The sequence below is a fragment of the Mytilus galloprovincialis genome, chromosome 12 (genome assembly GCF_965363235.1).
Source record: "Mytilus galloprovincialis chromosome 12, xbMytGall1.hap1.1, whole genome shotgun sequence".
Lineage (NCBI taxonomy): Eukaryota > Metazoa > Mollusca > Bivalvia > Mytilida > Mytilidae > Mytilus > Mytilus galloprovincialis.
The window spans coordinates 49,576,775-49,589,463 of record NC_134849.1 but is presented as its reverse complement, the minus strand read 5'-3'; the positions used below and the strand labels follow the sequence as shown (position 1 = coordinate 49,589,463).

Sequence of the window (12,689 nt, the reverse complement as noted above, 5' to 3'; positions counted from 1 at the left end):
GATCTACTGCTCATTTTTCTTTTCCTAATGTCAGTTACTATTTCAACACCCATTCTATCAAATCTATCAATTATTTCTTCATCTGTTACGTACATGCTCATATTGAAAATTGACACAATTCTAAATACTGATACTAGTTCATTTACACTAATGGATTTACCTTGTATAAATAAACCGTCTCCTGATATTTCTCCTACATTTCTCCTTTCCCGCATTACTACTTCATAATTGTTATCATTCTTGGGAACACACGCTAGCACCGATCCTACACCACATTTCTTTTCAATTTCATCTATCACTAATTCTGGGGTAATCACTTTAGTACTGCCAACATTCACACGAACAGTTTGTTCCTTTGAATAATTGTCATCCAAAGGGTACGTTTTGTCACCCATCCCGGGTGACAAAACAAAGTCTTTTTCAACAAAAAAGTTGAAAAAATCAAACGATATTAAGGTATATTATCACATTCTGACAAAAAATATACAAATTCACATATACGATGACTTGGAAAAACACAGTTTTTAAATTAGATTGACTCTCTCGATATAAACACCTGTTTACTCTTTCATAGGTCAACCGGAAGTCCCTGAAAATATCGACTGCGGCTACAATCCAAAATTGTAAACTTGCCGAATTTAACTCTAGTTACTATAATTTAACAAAGGCTAAGTTTCCTAATTCAGACTTGCTAATGGAAAATTAAGAACTTATCAGATGACTTCCGTATGACGATGTGGTACTTACGACAGGTTGTTGTCGCATCTGGTATTAAGTATAAAGGAGTTAATTTTGGACGAATGTATCAAGTCGTCGTGGCCGAGTGGTTAAGGCGATAGACTAGAAATCTATTGGGGTCTCCCCGCACAGGTTCGAATCCTGTCGACGACGCAGACTTTTTGATATCCACTTTTTGTAATGAATCACACACACTGCTCACTCAACGCGCTCAAAGACAAGTAGGAAACAAAGTTATCGATAAGTTACCCACAGATTGATTCTGTCCTGAAAACGACCATTTTGAATGAATTCAGATGTTATATGACAGAGTTCATTCAGCTTAACTGGTGAGTGAGGAAGATCGTTAAGGTATCATGCATAGAGGAAGAAAAAGGCACACACTCTCAGTATCACTCCTAACAATTTCGGGGAGATAAAACGGTGATTTGCCAGTAAATACTTTGATTTTGATAAAAATCGTTAGCTTTCCTATCTTCCGTCTGAAATTAAATTGTTATTGAAGGAAAACTGTTAGATACAAAGTAAGAATAACGTATGTGAGAATCTTTGTGTTTCACTGACATGTAACTTGAACGAGAAACAGGCATCAACTGAGTAGGTATCTCTTTCACTCACACAGTTTGCAATCAGTTTCTTTCAATTGACACAAAGTAAACGTTGAATGTGAGACCTTTTCAATATCTCTAGAAAATTGCATCAAAAATACATATGACCCCGACGTGATTCGAACACGCAACCTTCTGATCTGGAGTCAGACGCGCTACCGTTGCGCCACGGAGTCCTTCTTCCAACCTAATGGAATTTTTAGTCTATAACGCTCAGGTTATTATCGACAAAATGTACAAGACAAACTTGAATATTGAAAATATCGACTGCGGCTACAATCCAAAATTGTAAACTTGCCGAATTTAACTCTAGTTACTATAATTTAACAAAGGCTAAGTTTCCTAATTCAGACTTGCTAATGGAAAATTAAGAACTTATCAGATGACTTCCGTATGACGATGTGGTACTTACGACAGGTTGTTGTCGCATCTGGTATTAAGTATAAAGGAGTTAATTTTGGACGAATGTATTAAGTCGTCGTGGCCGAGTGGTTAAGGCGATAGACTAGAAATCTATTGGGGTCTCCCCGCACAGGTTCGAATCCTGTCGACGACGCAGACTTTTTGATATCCACTTTTTGTAATGAATCACACACACTGCTCACTCAACGCGCTCAAAGACAAGTAGGAAACAAAGTTATCGATAAGTTACCCACAGATTGATTCTGTCCTGAAAACGACCATTTTGAATGAATTCAGATGTTATATGACAGAGTTCATTCAGCTTAACTGGTGAGTGAGGAAGATCGTTAAGGTATCATGCATAGAGGAAGAAAAAGGCACACACTCTCAGTATCAATCCTAACAATTTCGGGGAGATAAAACGGTGATTTGCCAGTAAATACTTTGATTTTGATAAAAATCGTCAGCTTTCCTATCTTCCGTCTGAAATTAAATTGTTATTGAAGGAAAACTGTTAGATACAAAGTAAGAATAACGTATGTGAGAATCTTTGTGTTTCACTGACATGTAACTTGAACGAGAAACAGGCATCAACTGAGTAGGTATCTCTTTCACTCACACAGTTTGCAATCAGTTTCTTTCAATTGACACAAAGTAAACGTTGAATGTGAGACCTTTTCAATATCTCTAGAAAATTGCATCAAAAATACATATGACCCCGACGTGATTCGAACACGCAACCTTCTGATCTGGAGTCAGACGCGCTACCGTTGCGCCACGGAGTCCTTCTTCCAACCTAATGGAATTTTTAGTCTATAACGCTCAGGTTATTATCGATCCTACTAAACCTGTACCCCTCCCTTTGGCTGTAAAAAAAATAAAATCGTGTTTTCCTTACTTTTTGAAAAATATACGATTCAACGCGAATCAATCATGATAATTTATAGACAAAATGTACAAGACAAACTTGAATATTGAAAATATCGACTGCGGCTACAATCCAAAATTGTAAACTTGCCGAATTTAACTCTAGTTACTATAATTTAACAAAGGCTAAGTTTCCTAATTCAGACTTGCTAATGGAAAATTAAGAACTTATCAGATGACTTCCGTATGACGATGTGGCACTTACGACAGGTTGTTGTCGCATCTGGTATTAAGTATAAAGGAGTTAATTTTGGACGAATGTATCAAGTCGTCGTGGCCGAGTGGTTAAGGCGATAGACTAGAAATCTATTGGGGTCTCCCCGCACAGGTTCGAATCCTGTCGACGACGCAGACTTTTTGATATCCACCTTTTGTAATGAATCACACACACTGCTCACTCAACGCGCTCAAAGACAAGTAGGAAACAAAGTTATCGATAAGTTACCCACAGATTGATTCTGTCCTGAAAACGACCATTTTGAATGAATTCAGATGTTATATGACAGAGTTCATTCAGCTTAACTGGTGACTGAGGAAGATCGTTAAGGTATCATGCATAGAGGAAGAAAAAGGCACACACTCTCAGTATCAATCCTAACAATTTCGGGGAGATAAAACGGTGATTTGCCAGTAAATACTTTGATTTTGATAAAAATCGTCAGCTTTCCTATCTTCCGTCTGAAATTAAATTGTTATTGAAGGAAAACTGTTAGATACAAAGTAAGAATAACGTATGTGAGAATCTTTGTGTTTCACTGACATGTAACTTGAACGAGAAACAGGCATCAACTGAGTAGGTATCTCTTTCACTCACACAGTTTGCAATCAGTTTCTTTCAATTGACACAAAGTAAACGTTGAATGTGAGACCTTTTCAATATCTCTAGAAAATTGCATCAAAAATACATATGACCCCGACGTGATTCGAACACGCAACCTTCTGATCTGGAGTCAGACGCGCTACCGTTGCGCCACGGAGTCCTTCTTCCAACCTAATGGAATTTTTAGTCTATAACGCTCAGGTTATTATCGACAAAATGTACAAGACAAACTTGAATATTGAAAATATCGACTGCGGCTACAATCCAAAATTGTAAACTTGCCGAATTTAACTCTAGTTACTATAATTTAACAAAGGCTAAGTTTCCTAATTCAGACTTGCTAATGGAAAATTAAGAACTTATCAGATGACTTCCGTATGACGATGTGGTACTTACGACAGGTTGTTGTCGCATCTGGTATTAAGTATAAAGGAGTTAATTTTGGACGAATGTATTAAGTCGTCGTGGCCGAGTGGTTAAGGCGATAGACTAGAAATCTATTGGGGTCTCCCCGCACAGGTTCGAATCCTGTCGACGACGCAGACTTTTTGATATCCACTTTTTGTAATGAATCACACACACTGCTCACTCAACGCGCTCAAAGACAAGTAGGAAACAAAGTTATCGATAAGTTACCCACAGATTGATTCTGTCCTGAAAACGACCATTTTGAATGAATTCAGATGTTATATGACAGAGTTCATTCAGCTTAACTGGTGAGTGAGGAAGATCGTTAAGGTATCATGCATAGAGGAAGAAAAAGGCACACACTCTCAGTATCAATCCTAACAATTTCGGGGAGATAAAACGGTGATTTGCCAGTAAATACTTTGATTTTGATAAAAATCGTCAGCTTTCCTATCTTCCGTCTGAAATTAAATTGTTATTGAAGGAAAACTGTTAGATACAAAGTAAGAATAACGTATGTGAGAATCTTTGTGTTTCACTGACATGTAACTTGAACGAGAAACAGGCATCAACTGAGTAGGTATCTCTTTCACTCACACAGTTTGCAATCAGTTTCTTTCAATTGACACAAAGTAAACGTTGAATGTGAGACCTTTTCAATATCTCTAGAAAATTGCATCAAAAATACATATGACCCCGACGTGATTCGAACACGCAACCTTCTGATCTGGAGTCAGACGCGCTACCGTTGCGCCACGGAGTCCTTCTTCCAACCTAATGGAATTTTTAGTCTATAACGCTCAGGTTATTATCGATCCTACTAAACCTGTACCCCTCCCTTTGGCTGTAAAAAAAATAAAATCGTGTTTTCCTTACTTTTTGAAAAATATACGATTCAACGCGAATCAATCATGATAATTTATAGACAAAATGTACAAGACAAACTTGAATATTGAAAATATCGACTGCGGCTACAATCCAAAATTGTAAACTTGCCGAATTTAACTCTAGTTACTATAATTTAACAAAGGCTAAGTTTCCTAATTCAGACTTGCTAATGGAAAATTAAGAACTTATCAGATGACTTCCGTATGACGATGTGGCACTTACGACAGGTTGTTGTCGCATCTGGTATTAAGTATAAAGGAGTTAATTTTGGACGAATGTATCAAGTCGTCGTGGCCGAGTGGTTAAGGCGATAGACTAGAAATCTATTGGGGTCTCCCCGCACAGGTTCGAATCCTGTCGACGACGCAGACTTTTTGATATCCACTTTTTGTAATGAATCACACACACTGCTCACTCAACGCGCTCAAAGACAAGTAGGAAACAAAGTTATCGATAAGTTACCCACAGATTGATTCTGTCCTGAAAACGACCATTTTGAATGAATTCAGATGTTATATGACAGAGTTCATTCAGCTTAACTGGTGACTGAGGAAGATCGTTAAGGTATCATGCATAGAGGAAGAAAAAGGCACACACTCTCAGTATCAATCCTAACAATTTCGGGGAGATAAAACGGTGATTTGCCAGTAAATACTTTGATTTTGATAAAAATCGTCAGCTTTCCTATCTTCCGTCTGAAATTAAATTGTTATTGAAGGAAAACTGTTAGATACAAAGTAAGAATAACGTATGTGAGAATCTTTGTGTTTCACTGACATGTAACTTGAACGAGAAACAGGCATCAACTGAGTAGGTATCTCTTTCACTCACACAGTTTGCAATCAGTTTCTTTCAATTGACACAAAGTAAACGTTGAATGTGAGACCTTTTCAATATCTCTAGAAAATTGCATCAAAAATACATATGACCCCGACGTGATTCGAACACGCAACCTTCTGATCTGGAGTCAGACGCGCTACCGTTGCGCCACGGAGTCCTTCTTCCAACCTAATGGAATTTTTAGTCTATAACGCTCAGGTTATTATCGATCCTACTAAACCTGTACCCCTCCCTTTGGCTGTAAAAAAAATAAAATCGTGTTTTCCTTACTTTTTGAAAAATATACGATTCAACGCGAATCAATCATGATAATTTATAGACAAAATGTACAAGACAAACTTGAATATTGAAAATATCGACTGCGGCTACAATCCAAAATTGTAAACTTGCCGAATTTAACTCTAGTTACTATAATTTAACAAAGGCTAAGTTTCCTAATTCAGACTTGCTAATGGAAAATTAAGAACTTATCAGATGACTTCCGTATGACGATGTGGCACTTACGACAGGTTGTTGTCGCATCTGGTATTAAGTATAAAGGAGTTAATTTTGGACGAATGTATCAAGTCGTCGTGGCCGAGTGGTTAAGGCGATAGACTAGAAATCTATTGGGGTCTCCCCGCACAGGTTCGAATCCTGTCGACGACGCAGACTTTTTGATATCCACTTTTTGTAATGAATCACACACACTGCTCACTCAACGCGCTCAAAGACAAGTAGGAAACAAAGTTATCGATAAGTTACCCACAGATTGATTCTGTCCTGAAAACGACCATTTTGAATGAATTCAGATGTTATATGACAGAGTTCATTCAGCTTAACTGGTGAGTGAGGAAGATCGTTAAGGTATCATGCATAGAGGAAGAAAAAGGCACACACTCTCAGTATCAATCCTAACAATTTCGGGGAGATAAAACGGTGATTTGCCAGTAAATACTTTGATTTTGATAAAAATCGTCAGCTTTCCTATCTTCCGTCTGAAATTAAATTGTTATTGAAGGAAAACTGTTAGATACAAAGTAAGAATAACGTATGTGAGAATCTTTGTGTTTCACTGACATGTAACTTGAACGAGAAACAGGCATCAACTGAGTAGGTATCTCTTTCACTCACACAGTTTGCAATCAGTTTCTTTCAATTGACACAAAGTAAACGTTGAATGGGAGACCTTTTCAATATCTCTAGAAAATTGCATCAAAAATACATATGACCCCGACGTGATTCGAACACGCAACCTTCTGATCTGGAGTCAGACGCGCTACCGTTGCGCCACGGAGTCCTTCTTCCAACCTAATGGAATTTTTAGTCTATAACGCTCAGGTTATTATCGATCCTACTAAACCTGTACCCCTCCCTTTGGCTGTAAAAAAAATAAAATCGTGTTTTCCTTACTTTTTGAAAAATATACGATTCAACGCGAATCAATCATGATAATTTATAGACAAAATGTACAAGACAAACTTGAATATTGAAAATATCGACTGCGGCTACAATCCAAAATTGTAAACTTGCCGAATTTAACTCTAGTTACTATAATTTAACAAAGGCTAAGTTTCCTAATTCAGACTTGCTAATGGAAAATTAAGAACTTATCAGATGACTTCCGTATGACGATGTGGCACTTACGACAGGTTGTTGTCGCATCTGGTATTAAGTATAAAGGAGTTAATTTTGGACGAATGTATCAAGTCGTCGTGGCCGAGTGGTTAAGGCGATAGACTAGAAATCTATTGGGGTCTCCCCGCACAGGTTCGAATCCTGTCGACGACGCAGACTTTTTGATATCCACTTTTTGTAATGAATCACACACACTGCTCACTCAACGCGCTCAAAGACAAGTAGGAAACAAAGTTATCGATAAGTTACCCACAGATTGATTCTGTCCTGAAAACGACCATTTTGAATGAATTCAGATGTTATATGACAGAGTTCATTCAGCTTAACTGGTGAGTGAGGAAGATCGTTAAGGTATCATGCATAGAGGAAGAAAAAGGCACACACTCTCAGTATCAATCCTAACAATTTCGGGGAGATAAAACGGTGATTTGCCAGTAAATACTTTGATTTTGATAAAAATCGTCAGCTTTCCTATCTTCCGTCTGAAATTAAATTGTTATTGAAGGAAAACTGTTAGATACAAAGTAAGAATAACGTATGTGAGAATCTTTGTGTTTCACTGACATGTAACTTGAACGAGAAACAGGCATCAACTGAGTAGGTATCTCTTTCACTCACACAGTTTGCAATCAGTTTCTTTCAATTGACACAAAGTAAACGTTGAATGGGAGACCTTTTCAATATCTCTAGAAAATTGCATCAAAAATACATATGACCCCGACGTGATTCGAACACGCAACCTTCTGATCTGGAGTCAGACGCGCTACCGTTGCGCCACGGAGTCCTTCTTCCAACCTAATGGAATTTTTAGTCTATAACGCTCAGGTTATTATCGATCCTACTAAACCTGTACCCCTCCCTTTGGCTGTAAAAAAAATAAAATCGTGTTTTCCTTACTTTTTGAAAAATATACGATTCAACGCGAATCAATCATGATAATTTATAGACAAAATGTACAAGACAAACTTGAATATTGAAAATATCGACTGCGGCTACAATCCAAAATTGTAAACTTGCCGAATTTAACTCTAGTTACTATAATTTAACAAAGGCTAAGTTTCCTAATTCAGACTTGCTAATGGAAAATTAAGAACTTATCAGATGACTTCCGTATGACGATGTGGCACTTACGACAGGTTGTTGTCGCATCTGGTATTAAGTATAAAGGAGTTAATTTTGGACGAATGTATCAAGTCGTCGTGGCCGAGTGGTTAAGGCGATAGACTAGAAATCTATTGGGGTCTCCCCGCACAGGTTCGAATCCTGTCGACGACGCAGACTTTTTGATATCCACTTTTTGTAATGAATCACACACACTGCTCACTCAACGCGCTCAAAGACAAGTAGGAAACAAAGTTATCGATAAGTTACCCACAGATTGATTCTGTCCTGAAAACGACCATTTTGAATGAATTCAGATGTTATATGACAGAGTTCATTCAGCTTAACTGGTGAGTGAGGAAGATCGTTAAGGTATCATGCATAGAGGAAGAAAAAGGCACACACTCTCAGTATCAATCCTAACAATTTCGGGGAGATAAAACGGTGATTTGCCAGTAAATACTTTGATTTTGATAAAAATCGTCAGCTTTCCTATCTTCCGTCTGAAATTAAATTGTTATTGAAGGAAAACTGTTAGATACAAAGTAAGAATAACGTATGTGAGAATCTTTGTGTTTCACTGACATGTAACTTGAACGAGAAACAGGCATCAACTGAGTAGGTATCTCTTTCACTCACACAGTTTGCAATCAGTTTCTTTCAATTGACACAAAGTAAACGTTGAATGGGAGACCTTTTCAATATCTCTAGAAAATTGCATCAAAAATACATATGACCCCGACGTGATTCGAACACGCAACCTTCTGATCTGGAGTCAGACGCGCTACCGTTGCGCCACGGAGTCCTTCTTCCAACCTAATGGAATTTTTAGTCTATAACGCTCAGGTTATTATCGATCCTACTAAACCTGTACCCCTCCCTTTGGCTGTAAAAAAAATAAAATCGTGTTTTCCTTACTTTTTGAAAAATATACGATTCAACGCGAATCAATCATGATAATTTATAGACAAAATGTACAAGACAAACTTGAATATTGAAAATATCGACTGCGGCTACAATCCAAAATTGTAAACTTGCCGAATTTAACTCTAGTTACTATAATTTAACAAAGGCTAAGTTTCCTAATTCAGACTTGCTAATGGAAAATTAAGAACTTATCAGATGACTTCCGTATGACGATGTGGCACTTACGACAGGTTGTTGTCGCATCTGGTATTAAGTATAAAGGAGTTAATTTTGGACGAATGTATCAAGTCGTCGTGGCCGAGTGGTTAAGGCGATAGACTAGAAATCTATTGGGGTCTCCCCGCACAGGTTCGAATCCTGTCGACGACGCAGACTTTTTGATATCCACTTTTTGTAATGAATCACACACACTGCTCACTCAACGCGCTCAAAGACAAGTAGGAAACAAAGTTATCGATAAGTTACCCACAGATTGATTCTGTCCTGAAAACGACCATTTTGAATGAATTCAGATGTTATATGACAGAGTTCATTCAGCTTAACTGGTGAGTGAGGAAGATCGTTAAGGTATCATGCATAGAGGAAGAAAAAGGCACACACTCTCAGTATCAATCCTAACAATTTCGGGGAGATAAAACGGTGATTTGCCAGTAAATACTTTGATTTTGATAAAAATCGTCAGCTTTCCTATCTTCCGTCTGAAATTAAATTGTTATTGAAGGAAAACTGTTAGATACAAAGTAAGAATAACGTATGTGAGAATCTTTGTGTTTCACTGACATGTAACTTGAACGAGAAACAGGCATCAACTGAGTAGGTATCTCTTTCACTCACACAGTTTGCAATCAGTTTCTTTCAATTGACACAAAGTAAACGTTGAATGGGAGACCTTTTCAATATCTCTAGAAAATTGCATCAAAAATACATATGACCCCGACGTGATTCGAACACGCAACCTTCTGATCTGGAGTCAGACGCGCTACCGTTGCGCCACGGAGTCCTTCTTCCAACCTAATGGAATTTTTAGTCTATAACGCTCAGGTTATTATCGATCCTACTAAACCTGTACCCCTCCCTTTGGCTGTAAAAAAAATAAAATCGTGTTTTCCTTACTTTTTGAAAAATATACGATTCAACGCGAATCAATCATGATAATTTATAGACAAAATGTACAAGACAAACTTGAATATTGAAAATATCGACTGCGGCTACAATCCAAAATTGTAAACTTGCCGAATTTAACTCTAGTTACTATAATTTAACAAAGGCTAAGTTTCCTAATTCAGACTTGCTAATGGAAAATTAAGAACTTATCAGATGACTTCCGTATGACGATGTGGCACTTACGACAGGTTGTTGTCGCATCTGGTATTAAGTATAAAGGAGTTAATTTTGGACGAATGTATCAAGTCGTCGTGGCCGAGTGGTTAAGGCGATAGACTAGAAATCTATTGGGGTCTCCCCGCACAGGTTCGAATCCTGTCGACGACGCAGACTTTTTGATATCCACTTTTTGTAATGAATCACACACACTGCTCACTCAACGCGCTCAAAGACAAGTAGGAAACAAAGTTATCGATAAGTTACCCACAGATTGATTCTGTCCTGAAAACGACCATTTTGAATGAATTCAGATGTTATATGACAGAGTTCATTCAGCTTAACTGGTGAGTGAGGAAGATCGTTAAGGTATCATGCATAGAGGAAGAAAAAGGCACACACTCTCAGTATCAATCCTAACAATTTCGGGGAGATAAAACGGTGATTTGCCAGTAAATACTTTGATTTTGATAAAAATCGTCAGCTTTCCTATCTTCCGTCTGAAATTAAATTGTTATTGAAGGAAAACTGTTAGATACAAAGTAAGAATAACGTATGTGAGAATCTTTGTGTTTCACTGACATGTAACTTGAACGAGAAACAGGCATCAACTGAGTAGGTATCTCTTTCACTCACACAGTTTGCAATCAGTTTCTTTCAATTGACACAAAGTAAACGTTGAATGGGAGACCTTTTCAATATCTCTAGAAAATTGCATCAAAAATACATATGACCCCGACGTGATTCGAACACGCAACCTTCTGATCTGGAGTCAGACGCGCTACCGTTGCGCCACGGAGTCCTTCTTGCAACCTAATGGAATTTTTAGTCTATAACGCTCAGGTTATTATCGATCCTACTAAACCTGTACCCCTCCCTTTGGCTGTAAAAAAAATAAAATCGCGTTTTCCTTACTTTTTGAAAAATATACGATTCAACGCGAATCAATCATGATAATTTATAGACAAAATGTACAAGACAAACTTGAATATTGAAAATATCGACTGCGGCTACAATCCAAAATTGTAAACTTGCCGAATTTAACTCTAGTTACTATAATTTAACAAAGGCTAAGTTTCCTAATTCAGACTTGCTAATGGAAAATTAAGAACTTATCAGATGACTTCCGTATGACGATGTGGCACTTACGACAGGTTGTTGTCGCATCTGGTATTAAGTATAAAGGAGTTAATTTTGGACGAATGTATCAAGTCGTCGTGGCCGAGTGGTTAAGGCGATAGACTAGAAATCTATTGGGGTCTCCCCGCACAGGTTCGAATCCTGTCGACGACGCAGACTTTTTGATATCCACTTTTTGTAATGAATCACACACACTGCTCACTCAACGCGCTCAAAGACAAGTAGGAAACAAAGTTATCGATAAGTTACCCACAGATTGATTCTGTCCTGAAAACGACCATTTTGAATGAATTCAGATGTTATATGACAGAGTTCATTCAGCTTAACTGGTGAGTGAGGAAGATCGTTAAGGTATCATGCATAGAGGAAGAAAAAGGCACACACTCTCAGTATCAATCCTAACAATTTCGGGGAGATAAAACGGTGATTTGCCAGTAAATACTTTGATTTTGATAAAAATCGTCAGCTTTCCTATCTTCCGTCTGAAATTAAATTGTTATTGAAGGAAAACTGTTAGATACAAAGTAAGAATAACGTATGTGAGAATCTTTGTGTTTCACTGACATGTAACTTGAACGAGAAACAGGCATCAACTGAGTAGGTATCTCTTTCACTCACACAGTTTGCAATCAGTTTCTTTCAATTGACACAAAGTAAACGTTGAATGGGAGACCTTTTCAATATCTCTAGAAAATTGCATCAAAAATACATATGACCCCGACGTGATTCGAACACGCAACCTTCTGATCTGGAGTCAGACGCGCTACCGTTGCGCCACGGAGTCCTTCTTCCAACCTAATGGAATTTTTAGTCTATAACGCTCAGGTTATTATCGATCCTACTAAACCTGTACCCCTCCCTTTGGCTGTAAAAAAAATAAAATCGTGTTTTCCTTACTTTTTGAAAAATATACGATTCAACGCGAATCAATCATGATAATTTATAGACAAAAT

At 37.7% G+C, this 12,689-nt stretch overlaps 22 non-coding genes across 22 annotated transcripts; 11 read left to right on the top strand and 11 right to left on the bottom strand.

The window, feature by feature from the left end:
* Positions 1–809: 809 nt before the first annotated feature.
* Positions 810–891, top strand: Trnas-aga (transfer RNA serine (anticodon AGA)). The gene has a single exon. It is a non-coding gene; the product is annotated as a tRNA-Ser (tRNA).
* A 559-nt stretch (positions 892–1,450) lies between these two features.
* Trnaw-cca (transfer RNA tryptophan (anticodon CCA)) lies at positions 1,451–1,522 on the bottom strand. The gene has a single exon. It is a non-coding gene; the product is annotated as a tRNA-Trp (tRNA).
* A 298-nt stretch (positions 1,523–1,820) lies between these two features.
* Positions 1,821–1,902, top strand: Trnas-aga (transfer RNA serine (anticodon AGA)). Its single transcript has one exon. It is a non-coding gene; the product is annotated as a tRNA-Ser (tRNA).
* Positions 1,903–2,461: 559 nt separating this feature from the next.
* On the bottom strand, positions 2,462–2,533 carry Trnaw-cca (transfer RNA tryptophan (anticodon CCA)). Its single transcript has one exon. It is a non-coding gene; the product is annotated as a tRNA-Trp (tRNA).
* Positions 2,534–2,942: 409 nt separating this feature from the next.
* Trnas-aga (transfer RNA serine (anticodon AGA)) lies at positions 2,943–3,024 on the top strand. The gene has a single exon. It is a non-coding gene; the product is annotated as a tRNA-Ser (tRNA).
* Positions 3,025–3,583: 559 nt separating this feature from the next.
* Positions 3,584–3,655, bottom strand: Trnaw-cca (transfer RNA tryptophan (anticodon CCA)). The gene has a single exon. It is a non-coding gene; the product is annotated as a tRNA-Trp (tRNA).
* Positions 3,656–3,953: 298 nt separating this feature from the next.
* Trnas-aga (transfer RNA serine (anticodon AGA)) lies at positions 3,954–4,035 on the top strand. The gene has a single exon. It is a non-coding gene; the product is annotated as a tRNA-Ser (tRNA).
* Positions 4,036–4,594: 559 nt separating this feature from the next.
* Trnaw-cca (transfer RNA tryptophan (anticodon CCA)) lies at positions 4,595–4,666 on the bottom strand. Its single transcript has one exon. It is a non-coding gene; the product is annotated as a tRNA-Trp (tRNA).
* A 409-nt stretch (positions 4,667–5,075) lies between these two features.
* On the top strand, positions 5,076–5,157 carry Trnas-aga (transfer RNA serine (anticodon AGA)). Its single transcript has one exon. It is a non-coding gene; the product is annotated as a tRNA-Ser (tRNA).
* A 559-nt stretch (positions 5,158–5,716) lies between these two features.
* Positions 5,717–5,788, bottom strand: Trnaw-cca (transfer RNA tryptophan (anticodon CCA)). The gene has a single exon. It is a non-coding gene; the product is annotated as a tRNA-Trp (tRNA).
* Positions 5,789–6,197: 409 nt separating this feature from the next.
* Positions 6,198–6,279, top strand: Trnas-aga (transfer RNA serine (anticodon AGA)). The gene has a single exon. It is a non-coding gene; the product is annotated as a tRNA-Ser (tRNA).
* Positions 6,280–6,838: 559 nt separating this feature from the next.
* Positions 6,839–6,910, bottom strand: Trnaw-cca (transfer RNA tryptophan (anticodon CCA)). Its single transcript has one exon. It is a non-coding gene; the product is annotated as a tRNA-Trp (tRNA).
* A 409-nt stretch (positions 6,911–7,319) lies between these two features.
* Positions 7,320–7,401, top strand: Trnas-aga (transfer RNA serine (anticodon AGA)). Its single transcript has one exon. It is a non-coding gene; the product is annotated as a tRNA-Ser (tRNA).
* Positions 7,402–7,960: 559 nt separating this feature from the next.
* Positions 7,961–8,032, bottom strand: Trnaw-cca (transfer RNA tryptophan (anticodon CCA)). Its single transcript has one exon. It is a non-coding gene; the product is annotated as a tRNA-Trp (tRNA).
* Positions 8,033–8,441: 409 nt separating this feature from the next.
* On the top strand, positions 8,442–8,523 carry Trnas-aga (transfer RNA serine (anticodon AGA)). Its single transcript has one exon. It is a non-coding gene; the product is annotated as a tRNA-Ser (tRNA).
* A 559-nt stretch (positions 8,524–9,082) lies between these two features.
* On the bottom strand, positions 9,083–9,154 carry Trnaw-cca (transfer RNA tryptophan (anticodon CCA)). The gene has a single exon. It is a non-coding gene; the product is annotated as a tRNA-Trp (tRNA).
* A 409-nt stretch (positions 9,155–9,563) lies between these two features.
* On the top strand, positions 9,564–9,645 carry Trnas-aga (transfer RNA serine (anticodon AGA)). The gene has a single exon. It is a non-coding gene; the product is annotated as a tRNA-Ser (tRNA).
* Positions 9,646–10,204: 559 nt separating this feature from the next.
* Positions 10,205–10,276, bottom strand: Trnaw-cca (transfer RNA tryptophan (anticodon CCA)). The gene has a single exon. It is a non-coding gene; the product is annotated as a tRNA-Trp (tRNA).
* Positions 10,277–10,685: 409 nt separating this feature from the next.
* Positions 10,686–10,767, top strand: Trnas-aga (transfer RNA serine (anticodon AGA)). The gene has a single exon. It is a non-coding gene; the product is annotated as a tRNA-Ser (tRNA).
* A 559-nt stretch (positions 10,768–11,326) lies between these two features.
* Trnaw-cca (transfer RNA tryptophan (anticodon CCA)) lies at positions 11,327–11,398 on the bottom strand. Its single transcript has one exon. It is a non-coding gene; the product is annotated as a tRNA-Trp (tRNA).
* Positions 11,399–11,807: 409 nt separating this feature from the next.
* Positions 11,808–11,889, top strand: Trnas-aga (transfer RNA serine (anticodon AGA)). Its single transcript has one exon. It is a non-coding gene; the product is annotated as a tRNA-Ser (tRNA).
* Positions 11,890–12,448: 559 nt separating this feature from the next.
* Positions 12,449–12,520, bottom strand: Trnaw-cca (transfer RNA tryptophan (anticodon CCA)). The gene has a single exon. It is a non-coding gene; the product is annotated as a tRNA-Trp (tRNA).
* Positions 12,521–12,689: the final 169 nt, after the last annotated feature.